The sequence below is a fragment of the Moschus berezovskii genome, chromosome 20, assembly GCF_049115385.1.
Source record: "Moschus berezovskii isolate FMDL1 chromosome 20, NW_MosBer_1.0, whole genome shotgun sequence".
Classification (NCBI taxonomy): Eukaryota; Metazoa; Chordata; class Mammalia; order Artiodactyla; family Moschidae; genus Moschus; species Moschus berezovskii.
In genome coordinates this window covers 55,285,861-55,305,060 of record NC_142479.1, presented here as the reverse complement: position 1 = coordinate 55,305,060, position 19,200 = coordinate 55,285,861, and the positions used below count along the sequence as shown (strand labels likewise).

At 51.8% G+C, this 19,200-nt stretch overlaps 1 long non-coding RNA gene and 2 other non-coding genes across 3 annotated transcripts; 1 reads left to right on the top strand and 2 right to left on the bottom strand.

Moving 5' to 3' along the window:
• The first annotated feature begins 668 nt into the window (after nt 1-668).
• On the top strand, nt 669-10,091 carry LOC148774749 (uncharacterized). The gene is made up of 3 exons (XR_008683462.2): nt 669-844; nt 1,520-1,638; nt 9,261-10,091. It is a non-coding gene; the product is annotated as an uncharacterized LOC148774749 (long non-coding RNA).
• LOC129544864 (U2 spliceosomal RNA) lies at nt 8,214-8,404 on the bottom strand. Its single transcript, XR_008683605.1, has one exon. It is a non-coding gene; the product is annotated as a U2 spliceosomal RNA (small nuclear RNA).
• A 4,564-nt stretch (nt 10,092-14,655) lies between the features above and the next one.
• On the bottom strand, nt 14,656-14,846 carry LOC129544866 (U2 spliceosomal RNA). The gene has a single exon (XR_008683607.2). It is a non-coding gene; the product is annotated as a U2 spliceosomal RNA (small nuclear RNA).
• Nucleotides 14,847-19,200: the final 4,354 nt, after the last annotated feature.

The following is a 19,200-nucleotide window of genomic DNA, read 5'->3' as shown; positions in this document are numbered from 1 at the left end:
CGCCGGCCGCCCCTCTGCTCAGCACTGTCCACTGGGGTGGAAAAAAAAAAAAAAAAAATCCACAACCTAAAAGTTGAGACTTGCGTTTTATGCAGCGGGAATATTCAGGACTGCGAGCCCCGGAGTCAGCGTCTGAAGCGACCCCGAGAGAACCGCCGGGAGGAGGCGGGCGGCGCGGGGAGGAGCCAGGGGACGCCCACGTTTTGCCCCAAAGGGCAGGAGGTCTGAACGTCAAAAGGGGTTTCCTATTCCGTAAATGTGGAGAAGGAAATGACAACTCACTCCAGTGTTCTTGCCTGGAGAATCCCGAGGACGGGGGAGCCCGGTGGGCTTCCGTCTGTGGGGTCACACAGAGTCGGACACGACTGAAGTGACTTAGCAGCAGCAGCAGCATTCCGTAAAGGAAAGGAAACCAGGCATCACAAGGGAAGGAACGTAGCGCTTTTTCTATACGTGGCGAGATGCTCGAGTCTGGGCTCAGGGAAATCATTCCCTTGATACGCAGCTCAGCTCTCTGGGGCCGCCATCCTGTGCTGTTCACATCCTGGGCTTCCTCGAGGCTCCCCCGGAGGGAGTGGCTGCAGTGGGATGGCCGCTAGGCGGCAGGTGTTCTTTCAGTCCCGAGTGCCCGCAGGGCTCAGCGGCTCGCCTTCCCGTGATGGCCGCAATTGCTGGTGACTGTGACGTCCTTGTTTACTGACGTGGAGGGAAATGTTCCCGTCCTCGCCACCATCAGAACACCGACCTGGCCTCCTTTCCTGGCCCTTAGTCTACCGCGGAGAGCCACCCCGCTCTCCCTGGGAAGACTCATCATGTGACTTGTCGATCTTTTCGGACCCCCTAGGTGCCTGTGTGTTCTGTCGTGGTGGTGGTGGTGGTGGTGGGCGGGGGGAATCTGGCGGGGGTCCTCGGTCTCCGCACGCAGGACACATTTGGGGCAGGGGGACGGGGAGATGCCACCCGGAATCTATGGGGCTTGCGCTCAGCATTTTCCAGGACGGGGCCACGCGCCTCCCCTCCAGACGGGGTGGACTCCTGTCCGTGACACAACCCTCCAGTTCGGTGTTTCCTCACCCGGCCACTGTCCACCGAGGGCCCGTGGCGGGTTATACCCACAACCGGTCCGGCGCCGTCCTACGCCGATTGGACCTGCAAATGCGGGAGTGTGTCGAACCCTTTCCCTGTCACGGAAAAGTCAGTGTGTCAGAACACGTGGGCGTCGGAGCAGTGCTTCCGGATGCACGCCCGGCAGCGGAAAGGAAGCCCTCTACCTCTGACCGGGACTCGAACCCGGCCAGACCCAGGCTGGGACTCCAATCCCCGTGGCTGGGCCTCCGACGGAGGCAAAACCCACGGTACCTGGTTTCAAGAGCTGATGAAGCTCAGGTTCTCTGTGTCCTATCGCAGAAAGAATTTGAAGAAGGAATTCATAGGGCCTGGGCTCCATCTTAGGCCTGTTCATGCTGATCATGCTCAGCCACCTCTCCGATGGACTCTGAACTCTGTGTTTCGCGCCTAGGAAAACGACGACAGAAGGATAAGACCCCCCTCCAGACAGGGGAACCTTGATGATCGTATCTCGGTTACTCATCGCCTAAGAGAAAACGTACACTGATCACCCCTTCCTCCAGACAGGCCGTAAGTTTTTCTGTCTCTATCGGAGTGTAACCTCGGGCTTATTGACTGTTGGCTAACTGTTTGACTGTCTGAGCACATGAGCCATAGCACGTGAATGATAGGGTTCCTGAGGTTGTCTTTTCCTTGGTTTATGTAAGTCTCAAGGAAGTTGGAGTGGTGGGTGCAGACACGTACACATGGGGGAGAGAAGATTTTCACAAATGTTGGTCGGGGTCCTTGACTAAGAGGAGACTCTGCCTTGGGCCCGCCGGTGTAAGAAGCTGCACCTCACTATCTGCATTGTCCTTCTGAGTGAGTTTGTTTCCCGGAACGCGTGGCTCCCACAAATTCAGCGAGAGACAAAGTGATAGGTAAGAAGTGGATTGATTCAGAGAGAAACACACTCCACAGGCAGCGTGTGGGCCATCACAGAGGGCGAGTCGAGTCGTGGCCTGGTGAGCTTTCATGGGCCGGGTAATTTCCTAGGCTAATGAGTTGATCCGCTGATAGGCTAGTCAACCCCGAATATTCATCGGAAGGGCTGATGCTGAAGCTGAAGCTCCAATGCTGTGGCCACCCGAGGCGAAGAGCTGACCCACTGGAAAAGCCCCTCAGGCTGGGAAAGATTGACGGCAGAAGGAGAAGGGAACCACAGAGGATGAGATGGTCGGGTGGCGTCACCGACTCAAAGGACATGCGCTTGAGCCGGCTCTGGAAGGGAAGCCTGGCGAGCTGCAGTCCATGGGGTCCCAAAGAGTCGGGCACGACCCAGCGACTGGGCACCGACAGGGAGTGGGAGGATCATGCCAACTATTTGGGGGAAGGGGTGGGGGTTTCCAGGAATCGGACCACTGCCCACTTGTGGGTCTTTCGACAGTGCCTTGGAACTGTCACGGCGCCTCTGGGTACGTCCTTTAGCTTGCTGATTGAGAATCCAGGTCCGCTTGAATTTGACTCCTCTGCCAGCTTAGACCCCCACGGACTCTAGCCCACCAGGCTCCTCTGTCCATGGGGTTCTCGAGGCAAGAATACTGGAGCGGGCAGCCCATTCCCTTCTCCAGGGGATCAGCCCGACCCAGGGATCGAACCCGGTCTCCCGCATTGCAGGCAGATTCTTTTTACCATCTGAGCCACCGGGGAAGCCCATCTTAGACCCACGTGATTCTAGTGAATGTCTGTCGTGTCCTCGGGGAGCTATGCCATTCTTTCAAAAGTTGTGCCAAAGTTGTGCCCTGCCCGCCTCCCTTCCGTTTCGGAAACACCTGGGGAGCTTGGAAGTACAGCGAGCCTCCGGTCCAATTGATCTCGGGAGACCGAGGCCTGCCGTGGCTTGGAGCAGCTCTTGGGTTCCCAGCCGGAGGTTGGGGCTGGGTCGCGGCGGTGAAAGCACCGGGCCCTAGCCACTAGACCCGTGGCCAGTGATGAGGACCCTGGCCCTTCGGCTCTGCAGAAAGGAATTCCCGGGGAGACAGAAAGTAGTGAAACAAGTGGGGCGTTTATTAAGAGGCAAAGGGTACGCTATGTGTGGATAGGCACACGGGCAGACGCAGGGGTAGAGTCCCTAAGTCGAGCCCTTGTAGTGGCTTGAATTACTTTTTTAGCTTAGTTTTTAAATCTTTCGGCCACTAGGTGTGTGGGAGCCATAGCTCCCCCACCAGGGATCAAACCTTCACCCTCTGCATTGGAAGGCAAAGTCCTAACCTCTGGACCACCAGGGAAGTCCCTTGAATCGCTTTTACGAGGCATTTCTCTAGGTTCCCTTCGGCCAATCATTTGGGTCTGCCTGGTTCACGGGCCAGATTTGGTATCTCCCAGGGTCCTTCCATAGGTGTGCATGCAATCTTAGCCAAACTGCATTCTACCCAAGAGGCCTGTGGGTAGTCTAGTGTTAGTGAGCATCACTCCCCTTTGGCCTCCGAGGAGCCTTTCTGTGCCTGTGTGGTCAGGGAGGACTCCTGACTGCCAGAAAGGGAAATGTGTGGTCTGGGCGGGGCCCAGCCCGCTCGCCCCCATTGCCCTGCCCTGCTCCTCTTGGAGCTTTTGGTCAACAGAGAATGCATCTCCAGCTGCTTTACCCTGGGATAAAGCCTGCCTGGCCATGGCTGTACGGTGGTGCCTGGTGCTCGGGACCCAAGTACGATTTCAGCGAGGGCCCTGGACACCACCCCACCAGCACCCCACACCCCCGCCCACCGTAGGTCTAGAAGAGAAAATTTTCCTTCCCTGTGAGGAAAGACCCTTGCAGGGAGGACGACACTGGCCTGTAATTTGTTTGGTCGGGCCCAGCCAGTCTTAGGGCTACCCAAAGGAACTGCTATAGCCACGTGTTCCAGGAAACAAACTCACTCAGAAGGACAATGCAGATAGTGGAGTGCAGTTTCTTACACCGGCGGGCCCAAGACAGAGTCTCCTCTTAGCCAAGGACCCCCACCACTTTTTGTGAAAACCGTATATACCCTAAGTGTACGTGCTCAAACCCACCTCCCCAAATTCCTTGAAGCTAGTCTGGACAAGGTAAAAGAGAGATACGATCAAAGTTAACCCATGACTCATGGGTCACAAGACTAGACAAACAGTGGATATTTATCAATAGGCCTGTGGTCATATCCCGACAAACATAATGGAATTTACCACTTTGTTCTGTTCCAGAGATAATTAGCATATTCTTTTAGGTGACGGAGAGTCCTGAGGCTCTTTTACCCGGGGGGTCTGGTTTCCCATTGGTATGCCACTTCTATGGACGCCGGGCACAAAGTTCAGAGTCCACTGGGAGGGTGACCGTGCGTGTAGCCTAATGCTCACAGCCTGGCCTAAGATGGAGTCCATGAAGTTTCCTCCTTCAGAACCTGAGTTCAATCGCCTGCGTCGGAGCGGGTGTCCAAGCCATTCTCTTGCCCGGCCACGTCGGGTGGTATTCCTACCGGAGAATGGTCACCGTGCAACTAACCGTCGGTTGGGGTCAATGTGAGGGGCGGAGGGCGCGTGAGTGAACCAGGCATATCTAGGAAACGGTCCAGGGTGGAACCAATTCTGCCTCTGGGTTGGATCTGTTTCTCGGACTTTAACCTTGGGTTTTTGTTGCTTTTGGTATCATCATCATACAGAACGGCCTGCCCCCAGAGAACCGTGCCCCTCTGCCCGACTGTTAAAAGTGTCTTTGGTCAGCTCATAGGAGGGCCGATCTGACCCTACCCAGCCGCCATCCTCCCCTCCTCTCCATTCAGCTCACCATGAGCAACCTACCCTTCAGTCCTCAGTCAACATGCCTGGCTCTCTAGCCCGTGTCCACTCCAGACCAGTGAAACAACTTGTTCTCCACGTTCTGGTCAGTTCTCACATCTCTTCTGGCTCCCTGGCCCCATCCTTCCTGGGGCAACGACTCTCTGTGTGCATGACCCGCCCTCCTCCACCCTGAGGGCGCCACCAGCACCCTCAGGCTCTGCCCCTGCATCAGAGGTGCCAGCTCCGGTCCGAAGGCACTACTACGTTTACAAAAGTAGTAAATGATCTGGACACCTCCTTATTACAGTGGCTTGAAAGTTAAAGGAAAATTTACATATTGGTCCTTGGATGTGACCCTCACAAGAAACAGGACTCCTAAGTAAACCGCCCCCACGGGGCAACAGAAAATCACACGCTGGTGAAACAAAACAGACACCTTCACGTGAGACAGGACCCAGCGCAGAACGAGGAAGACACTGGCAAAGAGGCAGCGAGCCTGTGCTTCATACTTTCTCTTTTCCCTGAGAGGCGAGCACCGTTCCTGAAGGCGCCACAGTACCAGGTTAATGCGTGGAGCGGACGGAGCAAGGTTCTAGTCCGACTCCCTGCTCCAAACATCCATTTACTAAAATGTCCTGGCATAGAGGACACTGTTTGGTGTTGTTTGGTGCTCAGTTGTTAAGTCCTGTCTGACTCTTAGCAACCCTGTGGATTGCATCATGCCCAGACTTCCCTGACCTTCCGTATCTCCTGGAGTTGCTCAAACTCATGTCCATGGATGTGGTGATGCCATCCAACCATCTGTCCTCCGTCTTGCTTCGCCTGCCTTCCATCTTTCCCAGCATCACAGTCTTTTCCAGGGAGTGGGTTCTTCCCATCAGGTGGCCAAAGTATTGGAGTTTCAGGTTCAGCATCAGTGCTTCCAAGGAGAATTCAGAGTTGATTTCCTTTAAGATGGACAGGTTTGATCTTGCTTTCCAAGGGATTCTCGGGCGTCTTCTCCAGCACCACAGTTCCAAAGCATCAGTTCATTGGCCTCTGACATCTGTATAGTCCAGCTCTCACATCCCTACACGACTGCTGGATAGACCATAGCCTTGGCTACAGGGACCATTGTCGATAAAGTGATGTCTTTGCTTTTTAACACACTGTCCGGGTTGTCATAACTTTCCTGCCAAGAAGCAATCATCTTCTGATTTCCTGGCTGCAGTCACCATCCTCGGTGATTTTAGAGCCCAAGAAGAGGAAATCTGTCACTGCTTCCACATTTCCCACGTTCAGTTAGCAATGCAGTGATGTCATGACCTTCGTGTTTCTAATATTGAATTTTTAAAATTAATTATGTATTTTTATGGCACTGGGTCTTTGTTGATGCATGAGGCTTCTCTAGTTGCTAGCGGGGGCTACTCTCTAATTGTGGTTTATGAGCTCTAGAGTACTGGCTCAGTCGATGTATCAAAGGGGTTTAGTTGCCCCAGGGCATGTGGAATCTTCCTGGACCAGGAATTGAACCAGTCTCCTACACTGGCAAGGGGATTGATTCTTAATCACTGGGCTAGGAAGGAAGTCCAGCATTGAGTTTTTAGCCAGCTTTTTCACTCTCGTCCTCCACTCTCAGCAAGAGTCATCGTTTGTTCTGCCTTATTCATGACTTGAACTTTGTGCTAACCTCAAAAGCCTGCGTTGTGTATCCAAAAGACATGGTGGTCTTATTTTAGGCCCTCTTCTCTTGGGAACTCTTAAGGAACAATACAACTCTGTCAGTGGCACTGATCTCTCCTTGTCAGTCAGTCACCTGGATAAAGAAATCCCAGTACAACCGACCCACTGAGTAAAAACCCATCATTTTAACCTAAACTCCAGGTGGAATTTGCTGTTTTTGAGCAAGAACTGAGCACTTTTCCAAGCAAAAAGGAAAGATTTTCAGAAACACAGAGGCTTAAGCAGGTGCCTCAAACTACACCCGCTAGTCTGAAGGAAAACAGTTCAGTTCAGTCGCTCAGTTGTGTCCGACTCTCCGCGACCCCATGAATCACAGCACGCCAGGCCTCCCTGTCCATCACCAACTCCCGGAGTTCACTCAAACTCATGTCCACAGAGTCGGCGATGCCATCCAGCCATCTCATTCTCGGTCGTCCCCGCCGCCTCCCGCCCCCAACCTTTCCCAGCATCAGAGTCTTTTCCAGTGAGTCAACGAGTCGCATGAGGTGGCCAAAGTATTGCAGTTTCAGCTTTAGCATCAGTCCTTCCAATGAACACCCAGGATCGATCTCCCTTAGAATGGATTGGTTGGATCTCCTTGCGGTACAAGGGACTCTCAAGAGTGTTCTCCAGCATCACAGTTCAAAAGCATCAATTCTTCGGCGATCAGCTTTCTTCACAGTCCAACTCTCACATCCATACATGACCACGGGAGAAACCATAGCCTTGCCTAGACGGACCTTTGTTGGCAAAGTAATGTCTCTGCTTTTTAATATATTATCAAGGTTGGTCTTAACTTTCCTTCCAAGGAGTAAGCGTCTTTTAATTTCATGGCTGCAATCAGCATCGGCAGTGATTTTGGAGCCCCCAAAAATAAACTCTGACACTGTTTCCACTGTTTCCCCATCTATTTCCCATGAACTGATGGGACCAGATGCCATGATCTTTGTTTTCTGAATGTTGAGCTTCAAGCCAACCTTTTCACTCTCCTCTTTCACTTTCATCAAGAGGCTTTTGGGTTCCTCTTCACTTTCTGCCATAAGGGTAGTGTCATCTGCGTATCTGAGATTATTGATATTTCTCCCAGCAATCTTGATTCCAACTTGTGCTTCTTCCAGCCCAGCGTTCCTCATGATGTACTCCGCATATAAGTTAAATAAGCAAGGTGACAATATACAGCCTTGACGCACTCCTTTTCCTATTTGGAACCAGTCGGTTGTTCCATGTACAGTTCTGACTGTTGCTTCCTGACCTGCATACAGGTTTCTCAAGAGGCAGGTCAGGTGGTCTGGTATTCCCATCTCTTTCAGAATTTTCCACAGTTTATCGTGATCCACACAGTCAAAGGCTTTGGTATAGTCAATGAAGCAGAAATAGATGTTTTTCTGGAACTCTCTTGCTTTCTCCATGATCCAGCGGATGTTGGCCATTTGATCTCTGGTGCCTCTGCGTTTTCTAAAACCTACTTGAACATCTGGGAGTTCACGCCTCACATAAGGCTGAAGCCTGGCTTGGAAAATTTTGAGCATGACTTTACTAGTGTGTGAGATGAGTGCAGTTGTGCGGTAGTTTGAGCAATCTCTGGCATTGCCTTCAACACACCAAGTTCCAGAACTAGCTGGCTCCAGAGAAAATCCAGTTTCTGACTTTGGGTACTTCTGTAAGTGCCCCCAAGGGGGTGCACCGTTCCTGGAAGTACTGCAATACCAGGTCGATGCGTGGAGTGGACGGAGCAAGCTCCTATTCCAACTCCCTGCTCCAAAAATCCATTTAATATATTGTCCTCGGATAGAGGACGTATCAGATATTAAACTGATAAGAACAGATACTACACTTGATCTTAGCCAAAAGGCCGAGAAGCGATGCTGGGCCACCGCCCGTCGCTGTCACCGTCCTGCTGGCCTGCATGTTGCACTCAGTGTGACCGGGTCCCCGCTCCCTCCAGGGCTCCCTTCCTTTATCTTCTTAACCGTGCGAGGGCGGCACTACACCCGACTCTCGAGCAGAGGTTGTGTTCTCCACATTGGAAAAGAGAAATCCCGCATCTGCCCTGGTTTTGCTGTTCTCCGGGGGAAGCGCCGGCTGGAATCTGCATGCCCCGCCCTCTGTCGCCAAGAAGGCGTGGCTCCGGCGGGACCGCAGCGCCCCGGGGACGGCCTCGGGGCTGCGGCAGGGGAGCCCTCCTCGGGGCTAGTGGAGAGGAGAGAACCGGCCGGAGGGGCTGCGGGGTGGGCGGCGAGCGGGACCCTTCCGCGAGCTGTTGGCCGAGAGGTTTCCTGAAGACAAGGTCGCAAGACTGACTCGCCGGAAAGGCCCGGCCTGCAGTGTGGTCCACAGGCCTCCGCCTGCGGAGAGAGGGGCTCCGTAGGGTCGGGCGTCTGGAGGGGGCTTCCCTGCCCGGCGGAAGGCGGATGGCCCACGGTGGGGAAGGGAGGGGGGTGTGGATGCGGAGGGCGGGGCCGGGCCGCGGGAGGGGTTCACTCCAACCCCAGCGTCCTGTCCTTCTGTGCTTCTAAGAACCAAACCGATCCCGGGCTTCCTACCGAAAGCTCCCTCCGCCTAGACCCTCCTTTCCCTGCCCCTCCTCCTCAGCTGTGGGCCTCGCTAGTGGCTCAGATTGTCAAGAATCCGCCTGCAAGACAGGAATCACGGGTTCGATTTCTGGCTCGGAAGATCCTCTAGAGGAGGATATTGCAACCCACTCCGGTATTTTTGCCTAGGAAATCCAGTGGACGGACAGAGGATCCTGGCAGGTCACAGGGTCCCAAAGAATCAGACACTACTTACAGACCGAAACCAAGAAGAAACATTCTGTTGATCTGAGCTGTCACAGCCACTAGACACATGCAGCCAGGAAACGCTGGGCCGGTGATTCCTCCGAATTCAGAGGTACCACTGAATCCAGAGGTACCAAGAATTTAAGGTTTCCACTTTCAAGTGGAAAACACACATGGGATTTCAAAGACTCAGTATTAAAAACTGTAACATATCTCTGTAATGTTGATATTAAATACGTATTGAAATACTTTCGATATCTGGCTGGGGGTGGAGGGGGAAGCGTGTGCCCCAGGGTTTGCAAGAACCCTGAGGAGGATTGGATGGAAACTTCCCTTTCATTGAAAGCATGGAGCTCTAACCACTGACCACCAGAGAATGTCTGAGCTATCTTGAGTTAAAGAGCATATTAACCTTAGTTTCACTCACTTCTCTTTATTTTTTATATGCCTAAGGATGTTTGTATTTACCTGAAGGAGGGAATTCCCTAGTGGTTCAGTGGTTAGGCCTCAGCGCTTTCAGTGCAGGAGTCGTTTCCATCCTAGGTTGGAGAACTGGGATCCAAAAGCCGCACAGCGTGGGCAAATTAAAAAAGAAAACACACACAGTTAGGTTATGTGTGTGCCTCACATATTTCTTGAAAGCCCAGTTACAGATGAAAGTGCTGAGAGGCTACGCATCTTACATAATGTGAAAAGACGTAGGGATTTGCGTTCAGGCATCTTGCTAACCACTGGGGCATCAGGTTTTTTAAACCGGGGATTCTGATATTTTAATTGGGGATGGTAAGAATGCCTCTCTGATGAGGGTACTTGTGAAGCTACACGAGGAAATGCGACGCATGGGAAGGTCTTAATGAGTATTTCCTGGGGAAAGTCACTTCTTGCCTGTAAAATAGAAATGATTCCATTTGAAGTCTTGCAAACTATCTACACCTCCTCACCCTGAGCCTCCTGTTTCACACCCCGCTCTCCCTGGTCTTGGACTTCTGTTGGCTGCAAGTGGCTTTGACACCATGATGCTCACATGGCATAGATGAACATGTGGATACGGACACAGACACAGAGAATGCAGGTATATTCACAAATACACAGCCGTCGGTGCTGGACTTTCACCCTGATGGGAAACCTTCTGTTCGCTGGTCTGTTCTCAGCACCTAGTGCTCCGAATGTCCTTGGGTTTTGATGAATATGTGTTGAGTGACTGGGTGAGGGTCCAAGGAGACAATGTATACTGTGCTTAGGCTGGGTCTGAGAAAGTCTGCAAATTTCTGAATCAGACATTTTGAAAGGAGTCCCAGCTCTCTGTTTATCAAGTCCTCCAGATGATTCTGACAAATTCCCAGATTTGAGCATGCACCCGTTTGTGTGGGCCCAACAGCATGGGTGACTTGACAGACATCTATGAAATCAAGAAGCTGAATCAGGGACTTCGCGGTGGTCCAGTGGTTAAGCATCCACCTCCCAGTGCAAGGGACACAGTTTGATTCCTGGTGCAGAACTAAGATTTCCCCCCATGCATGGAGGCAAGTAAGTCAGAGTGCTCTGGAGCCCGCGTGTCACAACTTAGACCCGAAAGAGCCAAAAAGTAAATACATTTTAAAAAGGCTGAAACAAACATGTCAAGTCTCTGGGGATTGGCCCCTGTTGTGTACGTGGGCCCGGGGTCGTGGCTGTGCATCTGGGGGAGCCGCGTGAGCCCCAGCCTGCCAGACGCTGGACTCCTTCCCACAGTCCCGGCCCGGCTCCTTAACTGAGACCCTGGGACGGTAGCTCAGCTGGTAAAGAATCTGCCTCCAATTCAGGCCACCCCAATTCGATTCCTGGGTCGGGATGATCCCCAGGAGAAGGGATAGGCTACCCACTCCTGTACTGTTGGTCTTCCCTGGTGGCGAAATCTGCCTGCAGGGGATCTGTGGGAGACCTGGTGTCCATCCCTGGGTAGGGAAGATCGCCTGCAGAAGGAAACGGCTACCCACTCCAGTATTCTTCCCTGGAGAATTCCATGGACAGAGGAGCCTGGCAGACTACAGTCCGTGGGGTCGCAAAGAGTCAGACATGACTGAGCGACTTTCACATCACCAGGTGGGCACTCTTGTCTTTTCTCTGTTCTCCACAAAGACCCTAGAGAGCTGCAGGGTCTGTGAGACTAGCACCGTCGGTCCTCCCCCTAACCGACGCTCTAGTTCTGTCAAACCTGAGGGGCAAGACCCCCACTCCCACCGTTACCCAACACCCCCCCGCCCTGGGGACTGCCCCGCAGGACAGCCACCTGGCAGTCACTGCCCTGCATTCTTTGCTATGATCACACCCACTTGGATTCTGGACACCCTACAGAGGATTGACGCTGTTATCCTCGTTCCACTGTTGTGATCAAGGAGACCAGAGAGGCTAAGAAACTTGGCCTGGGTCACACAGCTAGCAGGCCCCTGACCTGCGGGGTTGACCACGGTGTCCCAAGACCTCGTCCAGTTCTGGAGCACAGGCCCCGCTCACTGATGGTGCCTCCGAGGGGGAAGCCACCAGAAGAGGAAGGCGATTTTGGAGGGGCGCAGGGTTGCTGGCGACACCCGCGCCGGTTTGCTGGCGCCAGGCCCACCGGCACCAGGGTTTCTATAAGGGTGGGTGGCACCTGGGGTCACGGCCTCACCTGACTGTGCCTTGGCTCCTGACTCCGTGACTCCCTGACGCCCTGGGTTTTCCCTCTCTTCTGTGGGAGGAAACGGTTGGTGGGAGGCGGTGATCTGTTTCACACCTTCTCAGGGAACCCTAATAGCCTACCGGCCAGATTAGCTCTGAAGCCCCCTCTGGACATGCCTGGCAGGAGGCAGCCCTCAACTCCCAAACACTAGGGAGAAACAGTGACTTTGCCAGACACTCCTCTGAGCCGTCATCTCCTGGTGGGAATCTCGGTTCTAAAAGACCTATCGTGGGCCCGTTTCAGCCATCCCCATCCCTTCTGCCACTGGAGGCGCCCCTCTGTGCCCCAAGATGGTTTTGAGTTTGTGAGTTTCTAGCATGAGACAGACATGTCATATACAGGTACACACACACACACACATATATATAAATATGGACGTGCTTTTTTAACTCTACTTACCCACAACCCCACTCGCTCCAGGCCTTATCCCTCTCCCCGCCCCCAACCCTCCCCTCACATCCCGCTCTGCCCAAACTGTTCCCGTTGTTCGGTGCCCAGCCACGTGCAACTCTTCCTTGACCCCATGGACTGCAGCAACCTGGGTTCTCTGTCCCTCACCATCTCCCAGAGATTTTCCAAGGTCACCTCCAGTGAATCGGTGATGCCACCCAACTCTCTCAGCCTCTGCCACCCTCTACTCCTGCCTTCAATCTCTCCCAGCATCAGGATCTTTTCCAAGGAGTCAGCTCTTCGCATCAGGGAGCCATCGTATCGGAGCTTCAGCTTCAGCACCAGTCCTTCCGAGGGGAATTCGGGGTTGACTTCCTTTAAGATGGATTGGTTTGATCTCCTTGCGGTCCAAGGGACTCTCAGGAGTCTTCTCCTGCACCGCAGTTCCAAAGCATCAGTTCTTCGGCCTCTGCCTTCTTTATGGTCCAGCTCTCACAACCGTACGTGACTACCGGAAAGACCATAGCCTTGACTATACGGACTTCTATTGACAAAGCGATGTCTTTGCTTTTTAACACACTGTCTAGGTTTGTCATAGCTTTCCTGCCAAGAAGCAATCGTCTTCTGATTTCCACATTTTCCCTTTCTATTTGCCAGGAAGTGATGGGACCAGATGTCACGATCTTAGTGTTGTTTTCTTTCTTTTTCTTATTAATATCGAGGTGTTTTCCTTCAAAATCACTTATGTTATCTTTGGCTGTACCGGGTCCTTGTTGACACATGTAGGCTCTCTCTAGTTTCGAGCGCGGGCTACTCTCTACCTGTGACTTACAGGCTTTAGAGTGCGGGCTCAGTAGTTGTGTCACAGGGGCTTAGTAGCCCCATGGCCTGTGGCATCTTCCTGGACCAGGGATTGAACAAATGTCCCCTGCATCGGCAAGCAGATTCTTAACCACGGGGCCACCAGGGAAGTCAATATTGAGTTTTAAGCCAGCTCTTTCACTCTCCTCCTTCACCCTCAGCAAGGGGCTCTTTAGTTTCTCGTCCCTTTCTGCCATTAGACTGGTACCATCCGCAGATCTGAGGTTGCTGATATTTCTGCCGGCGATCTTGGTCCCAGCTTGTAACTCATCCAGCCCGGCAGTTCACATGATGTGCCCTGCGTAAAAGTTAAATAGACAGGGTGACAAGAAACAGCCTGGTCATACTCCTTTCTCAATTTTGAACCAGTTAGTTGTTCCGTGGAAGCTTCTAACAGTTGCTTCTTGACCCGCATACAGGTTTCTCAGGAGACAGGTAAGGTGGCCTGGTATTCCCATCGTTTGGAGAGTTTTTCCACAGTTTGTTATGATCCACACAGTCAAAGGCTTTAGCTGACTCCATGAAACAGAGGGAGAGGTTTTTGTGGATTTCCCTTGCTTTCTCTAGGATCCAGCGAATGTTGGCGATTTGATCTCTGGTTCCTCTGCATTTTCTAAACTCAGCTTAAACAACTGCAAGTTCACGGTTCACGGACTCCTGAAGCCTACCTTGGAGGATTTTGAGCATAACCTCACTAGCAAGAGAGATGAGTACAGTTGTCTCGTGGCACCTGGGCAGATTCCCACAGCAGCTGCTTTTTCCACCACGCTGTCCGGTGCACTTAGACCAGCACCCAGCACCTAGATCTTGGTCAAAAGCCAGAGTCAACGGGAAAGGATGAAAGAAGATAATATGGGGAACTCGTTCTGGTTTATACATGATTTGAACTTTGTGCTGACCTGAGCAGCCTTCCTTGTGTATCCAAAAGACATAGTGGCTCTTACTTTAGGTCCTCTTCTCGTCTAAGTAATAATAACTCCAAGTAATGATACAACTTCTTCAGTGGCACTGACCTCTGTCAGTCAGTCACCTGTATAAATGAAACCCCAATACCGCCAACACACAGACTGAGCTATTAAAGCCCATCATTTTAACCTAGACTCCAAGTGGATCTCAGTGGTTTTCAGCCAGAACTGCCTTAAATCAGAACACATGAATACAGGAGTAATGTTAGAACTATCAAGAGAAGGCAGGGGGGGAGAGACAGAAGACCTCATTCCTGAGTGAGAAAGCAGGGTAATCAGGAGATTATGAAATAGAGACCTCCTTAAAGAACTGGATACATGCTTGCAAAGCTTGTAGACAAACTTGAAAAACTCCCTGAATTAACCCAATCCTTGACAGAAAAAATACTTGTTTCTGTTCTTGGTACTTCCATAAGTGTCCCCGAGGGGGTGCACCGCTCCTGGAGGTACTGCAATACCAGGTCGATGCGTGGAGTGGACGGAGCAAGCTCCTATTCCAACTCCCTGCTCCAAAAATCCATTTAATATATTGTCCTCGGATAGAGGACATATCAGATATTAAACTGATAAGAACAGATACTACACTTGATCTTAGCCAAAAGGCCGAGAAGCGATACTGGGCCACCGCCCGTCGCTGTCACCGTCCTGCTGGCCTGCATGTTGCACTCAGTGTGACCGGGTCCCCGCTCCCTCCAGGGCTCCCTTCCTTTGCCTCCTTGACCGTGCGATGGCGGCACTACACCCGACTCTCCAGCAGAAGTTGTATTCTCCATATTGGAAAAGAGAAATCCCGCATCTGCCCTGGCTTTGCTGTTCTCCGGGGGAAGCGCCGGCTGGAATCTGCATGCCCCGCCCTCTGTCGCCAAGAAGGCGTGGCTCCGGCGGGACCGCAGCGCCCTGGGGACGGCCTCGGGGCTGCGGCAGGGGAGCCCTCCTCGGGGCTAGTGGAGAGGAGAGAACCGGCCGGAGGGGCTGCGGGGTGGGTGGCGAGCGGGACCCGTGCGGCGAGCTGTTGGCCGAGAGGTTTCCTGAAGACAAGGTCGCAAGACTGACTCGCCGGAAAGGCCCGGCCTGCAGTGTGGTCCACAGGCCTCCGCCTGCGGAGAGAGGGGCTCCGTAGGGTCGGGCGTCTGGAGGGGGCTTCCCTGCCCGGCGGAAGGCGGATGGCCCACGATGGGGAGGGAGGGTCGTGTGGATGCGGAGGGCGGGGCCGGGCCGCGGGAGGGGTTCACTCCAACCCCAGCGTCCTTGTCCTTTTGTGCTTCTAGGAATCAAACTGATCCCGGGCTTCCTACCGAAAGCTCCCCCCGCCTAGGACCTCGTTTCCCTACCTCTCCTCCTCAGCTGTGGGCTTCGCTGGTTGCTCACACTGTCAGGAACCTGCCTGCAAGGCGGGAAACCTGTGTTCGATTCCTGAGTCGGAAGATCCCCTGGAGGAGGAAATTGCAACCCACTCTGGTCTAAGAAATCCAGTGGACCGAGGATCCTGGCGGGTCACAGGGTCCCAAAGAATCAGACACTACTTAGAGACTAAAAACCAGAAGAAACATTCTGTTGATCTGAGTTGTCACAGCCATTAGCCACATGCAGCTAAATCCAGAGGTACCAAGAATTCAAAGGTTTCCACTTTCAAGTGGATTTCAAAGACTCAGTATTAAAAACTGTAACATATCTCTGTAATGTAGATATTAATTACATATTTAAATATTTTAGATATCTGGTTGGGGGGAAGGGTGTGTGCCCCAGGTTTGCAAGAACCGTGAGGAGGAATGGGATAAAAACTTCCCTGCCTTGTCATTGAAAGCATGGAGCTCTAACCACTGACCACCAGAGAATGTCTGAGATATCTTGAGTTAAAGAGCATATTAACCTTAATTTCACTCACTTCTCTTTATTTTTTTATGTGCCTAAGAATGTTTGCGTTTACCTGCTGGAGGGAATTCCCAGGTGGTTCAGGGGTTAGGCCTCAGTGCTTTCAGTGCGGGAGTCCAGTTTCCATCCTAGGTTGGAGAACTGGGATCCCAAAAGCCTCACAGTGTGGCCAAATTAAAAAAAAAAAAAAGCAGTTATGTGTGTGCCTCACATATTTCTTGAAAGCACTGTTACAGATGGAATTGCTGAGAGGCTAAACGTCTTACATAATGTGAAAAGAAGTAGGGATTTGCATTCAAGTATCTGCTAACCACTGGGGCCTCAGGAGTTTCAAACCAGGAGTCCTGATGTTGTAATTGTGAATGATAAGAATGCCTCTCTGATGAGGGTACTTGTCAAGGTACACGAGGAAATGCAACGCATCGGAAGGCCTTAATGAGTATTTCCTGGGGAAAGTCACTTCTTGCCTGTAAAATAGAAATGATTCCATTTGAAGTCTTGCAAACTATCTACACCTCCTCACCCTGAGCCTCCTGTTTCACACCCCGCTCTCCCTGGTCTTGGATTTCTGTTGGCTGCCAAGTGGCTTTGACACCATGATGCTCACATGGCATAGATGCACATGTGGATACGGACACAGACGCAGAGAATGCAGGTATATTCACAAATACACAGCCGTCGGTGCTGGACTTTCACCCTGATGGGAAACCTTCTGTTCGCTGGTCTGTTCTCAGCACCTAGTGCTCCGAAGGTACTTGGGTTATGATGAATATGTGTTGAGTGACTGGGTGAGGGTCCAAGGAGACAATGTATACTGTGCTTAGGCTGGGTCTGAGAAAGTCTTCAAATTTCTGAATCAGACATTTTGAAAGGAGTCCCAGCTCTCTGTTTATCAAGTCCTCCAGATGATTCTGACAAATTCCCAGATTTGAGCATGCACCCATTCATGTGGGCCCAACAGCATGGGTGACTTGACAGACATCTATAGAATCAAGAAGCTGAATCAGGGACTTCCTGGTGGTCCAGTGGTTAAGTATCCGCCTCCCAGTGCAGGGGACACAGTTTGATTCCTGGTCTGAAACTGAGATTCCCCCATGCACGGAGGCAGGTAAGTCTGAGTGCTCTGGAGCCTGTGTGTCACAACTTAGACCCGAAAGAGCCAGAAAGTAAATACATTTTAAAAAAGCTGAATCAAACATGTAAGGTCTCTGGGGATTGGCCCCTGTTGTGAAAGCTCTAAAGAGTCCCTCAGCTCGGATACCTGGCAGACAGCGAGTTCCCTGCGCAGCGTGAGCCTGGCTCTCTCCCCTCCACTTGCCTCTGGCTCTCTGGTGGGCTTGCTCCTCCCCCCTCGAAGTTGTTGGCTGTTGCTCCCAAGGCATGTCAGCCTCTTGGGGCTCTAACTGCTGTTCCTTCCTATCACCCAAGCCCCCTCCTGAGGCCAAGGTCTCCCCAGGTGCCACTGTCCTGTGAAGATCGAAGCTGCAATCTGTACCTGGGTGGATCTGTCTCCTAAGACACCACAACCTGCTGCAACTGCCTCTTCACAACCTTCTCCGCCCTCCAGCCTCCTCCGGCCTCTGCCATCCCAGCACCAGCTATCAGGCCCTCAGAAAAAGAATGTCACTGAAATCAAATTCCCTGCTCAGAAAATATTCACTTACATCTCATCGTACCTCTACAAAAAACACTTGAAAAGGGTGGTTTTTCCATTCCCATTCTCAAATCATAGTGAACGACCTGTCTGAAAGGAAGACTCCAGGGGAATTCCCTGGCAGTTCAGTGGTTAGGACTCCAGGCTTTCATTGCCAAAGGGAAGCACTCAATACCCGGTGAGTTCAGTTCAGTTCAGTCGCTCAGTCGTGTCCGACTCTCCGCGACCCCATGAATCACAGCACGCCAGGCCTCCCCGTCCATCACCAACTCCCGGAGTTCACTCAAACTCATGTCCATCGAGTCGGTGATGCCATCCAACCATCTCATTCTCTGTTGTCCCCGTCTCCTCCCACCCCCAATCCCTCCCAGCATCAGACTCTTTTCCAGTGAGTCAACTCGTCTCATGAGGTGGCCAAAGTATTGGAGTTTCAGCTTTAGCATCAGTCCTTCCAATGAACACCCAGGATTGATCTACTTTAGAATGGACTGGTTGGATCTCCATGCAGTTCAAGGGACTCTCAAGAGTCTTCTCCAGCACCACAGTTCAAAAGCATCAATTCTTTGGCGATCAGCTTTCTTCACAGTCCAACTCCCACATCCATATATGACCACGGGAAAAACCATAACCTTGACTAGACGGACCTTTGTTGGCAAAGTAATCTGTCTGCTTTTTAATATACTATCTAGGTTGGTCATAAATTTCCTTCCAAGGAGTAAGCGTCTTTTAATTTCCTGGCTACAATCAGCATCTGCAGTGATTTTGGAGCCCCCAACAATAAAGTCTGACACTGTTTCCACTGTTTTTCCATCTATTTCCCATGAAGTGATGGGACCAGATGCCATGATCTTCATTTTTTGAATGTTGAGCTTCAAGCCAACCTTGAACTTCCAGATGTTCAAGCAGGTTTTAGAAAAGGCAGAGGAACTAGAGATCAAATTGCCAACATCTGCTGGATCATGGAGAAAGCAAGAGAGTTCCAGAAAAACATCTATCTCTGCTTCATTGACTATGCCAAAGCCTTTGACTGTGTGGATCACAATAAACTGTGGAAAATTCTGAAAGAGATGGGAATACCAGACCACCTGACCTGCCTTTTGAGAAACCTGTATGCAGGTCAGGAAGCAACAGTTAGAACTGGACATGGAACAACAGACTGGTTCCAAATAGGAAAAGGAGTACGTCAAGGTTGTATATTGTCACCCTGTTTATTTAACTTATATGCAGAGTACATCATGAGGAATGCTGGGCTGGAAGAAGCACAAGGTGGAATCAAGATTGCTGGGGGAAATATCAATAACTTCAGATATGCAGATGACACCACCGTTATGGCAGAAAGTGAAGAGGAACTCAAAGGCCTCTTGATGAAAGTGAAAGAGGAGAGTGAAAAGGTTGGCTTGAAGCTCAACATTCAGAAAATATAGATTATGGCAATACCCGGTA